This window comes from Belonocnema kinseyi, chromosome 2, assembly GCF_010883055.1.
Source record: "Belonocnema kinseyi isolate 2016_QV_RU_SX_M_011 chromosome 2, B_treatae_v1, whole genome shotgun sequence".
Classification (NCBI taxonomy): domain Eukaryota; kingdom Metazoa; phylum Arthropoda; class Insecta; order Hymenoptera; family Cynipidae; genus Belonocnema; species Belonocnema kinseyi.
The window spans coordinates 139,357,277-139,360,289 of NC_046658.1; the positions used below are offsets into that span (position 1 = coordinate 139,357,277).

Consider the following 3,013-nt stretch of genomic DNA (forward strand, 5'->3'; position numbering starts at 1 on the left):
TATCATAGTCAGTGTGATAAATTTAATTAATCATAACTTGTTCGTAAAGTCGATTTTGTTCCATTAGGCTAGAGAGAACTTTTATACCTCACGCATCATTTTGTCAGTTTTTTAAATATACAAACAATCGACCGGGAAATTTTGATGTTGTTACGTAATTTGATTTTGCAAAAAAAAATGTAACATTTTGAATTTAAGAAGATGATGTATTTACTCTGAATTGTATCGACAAACAACTCACTAGTTGAAGAAGAAAAAAAATCCGAAAACAGGATAAGTGCGAATAAAAATAAGTTGCGTTTTATTATTTTTTTTCTCTCTTTTTTTCTAAGCATGAAGGTTTTTAGTTTTTATGCAAAAGTGAAAAGAAGGTGGTATACCACTAGAAAGAGAAAAATCGAATGAATCTCTGGTATCCAAATTAATAATAATAATAATAATAATAATAATACTATTATTTATAAATTAAGCAATGCTTAATCTTATATTCGTAAAATGTAGCGGCAAAAAGCCGGCATTATTGTAAGGAATAGAGAGAGAGAGAAAGAAAAAAAAAGAAGGTGAAAACAGAAAATATTTCATTTCTTACTCTCATTGCTTCTTCCTGACCTTCTGCACAAACAAGAGAATCGAAAATTCAATCACTGACAAACCAGCAACTGCTCTAGGGATAAGTGGCGCAACCAATAAAAGGGCAGCAAAATAACAAGACGTAAGCTTTTTTATCTGACCTGAGCTCGAATGAACAAAATGGGCAACGTAGGTATGCAGATTTGATCAATTTTGGCCTCGGACTCACTTTTTTTTTTTTTTTTTGTTTGAAGATGCAACTAGTTTTAAACGAAAAAATTGCGAGATTTAAACATCTTTTTCATATTTCTTCACTGAATCGGAATTTAAAGGTATTGAAAAGATTTCTAGGGATTTGAGACAGTTAAATTTTTTTTTGAAATTTCGAGATGTTTCATCTGATTTTAGAGAAGAAAGTTTTTTAAATTTTTGTAGAAAATTAAAAGATTGACGAAATTTTGAAGAATTTGAATGATTTTAGGGTATTTTACGGGATTTCAAGAAATTTTAGATTGGCAAAGGATTTCATAAGGTTTCAAAAGTTTGAAAGGATTTTTGAAAAAATTCCCCCAGATTTTAGAGGTCATCAAAAATTTTGTGCGATTTTAAGGGATTTCAAAAATGTGATATGATGAAGAAAATAATTCACTTTTTGAAAATTTTATGCAATTTTAAAGATTGAATAAATCTGGAAGGATTTAAATGTTTTTAAAAGGTATCAACATTTTTTTAATACATTTTTTAAAGGATTATATAGATTATAAGGTATTTTGCACGACTGCCGGGGGTTTTTAGCTGAATTCAGAGGAATTCAACGCTTTTTTTTTTAGAAATTTAAAGGTTGAAATTTTTCAAAAGAATTTGGAAGATCTTAGGATTTTAAGAGATTTGAAAAATTTTGGTCTGATTTCAGAGGAATTCAAAGTTTTTTTAGATGTTTGAAGAAATTTAAATACTGAAAAAATTTCAAGAGATTTAAGAAAATATATCAAAGGAATTTTTGAAAACTTTGAAGATTTTAAAGGATCTTAAGAAATTCGAGAAATTTAAATCTGATTTCAGTAGAGTTCAAACGTTTTTTCAATTTTCATATAAATCTATAAATTGAATTTTTTTAAAGGTTTAAAGATATTTTACATGATTCCGTGAAATTTTAAGGGATTAAAAATTTTTTTAACATTTAAAGAGATTTTGAAAGATTTTATTAGATTTTAAATTTTCCAGAGTACTTTATTTGAAAATATTGAAGGAATTTATGAAAAATTAAAAGATTTTAAGTGAATTTCCGAAATTAAAGTTTGCAGGACAAAGGATTTGATAGAGTTTCAAAATTTGAGATAACTTCAAAGATTTCATGAGATTTGAAGAGGTCTAGATAATTTTCGTCTGATTTCAGAGGAGTTTAAATTTTTTTTTTTTAATTTTTAGTAAAAAATTAAAGACAATTTAGGGTATTTATTTTACGAGACTCCAAGAAATTTCGAGGGATTGAAAAAAGAGATCAAGAAATTTTTTTTAACTTAAAAAATTTTCAAAGAAAAAAAAATTTCAGGATTTTTTTTATATATAAATTTAAAAATTGAACAAAATGGAAGATTTTAAGCTATTTTACAAGATTCCAGGGAATTTCAAGGGTTGCAAAGGAAAATTTGAAAATTCCAAGGGAAGTTTAGAGAACGTACTAATTTGTTACGATTTCATACATGTTTACCTCTTACAGATAAGTTCAAAGTTTTTGAAATTTTTTGAAAGGATTTACAAGATTTTAGGGTATTTTATTAGATTCCAGGAAATTAAAAAATATATATAAATTAAAAAGGATATCAAAAGATGGCAAATATTTTTTATATATATAGGATTTTAAATCTTTAAAGGTATTTGAAAACTTTCAAGATATTTTAAAATTGTTTAAGTGCATCAAATAATTTTTTAGGGTTGTAAAACTTTTAGAATAGTTCACAAAATTCCAAAGGGGATTTTAAAAGTTTATCAACGGATTTCAAAGATTTTCAAAATAGTATAAAGGCTCGCAGAGGAACTTTAGAAAACTTAATGATTTTATATCATTTTAAACATTTTCGTCTGTTTTCAGAAAATTGTACAGTTTTTGTAATTTTTGTCGAAATTTTAAAAAGCGTTTCAAAAAATTTTTTGAAGTTATCCAGAGTATCAAAGATATTTCAAAGGTTTCAAGATATTGAAGAAGATTGAAAAGTTTTTTCATTGATTTTTTTTAACGAATTCCATAGTTTTTTAGATTTTTATTAAAAGCATTTCACACGATTTCATGTATACTAGATTTTCAAAAATAATTAACCCCTCTATTCAATTTTTAAAAAATGTGACCGAAAATCATTTGTATCAAATTGGTTGCATCTCATTTAAAAAAAAAATTGAAAATTTTATTCTGTCCTGATTGGTATTAGTGTCTGAGAAATTTTGC

The 3,013-nt window shown here is 25.6% G+C and overlaps 1 protein-coding gene across 1 annotated transcript in view; it reads right to left on the bottom strand.

Moving 5' to 3' along the window:
• The window catches only part of LOC117166998 (glycine-rich cell wall structural protein 1.0-like), a 39,331-nt gene that overhangs the window by 4,422 nt on the left and 31,896 nt on the right, over positions 1 to 3,013 (bottom strand). The gene's annotated exons all lie outside the window — the stretch shown is intronic.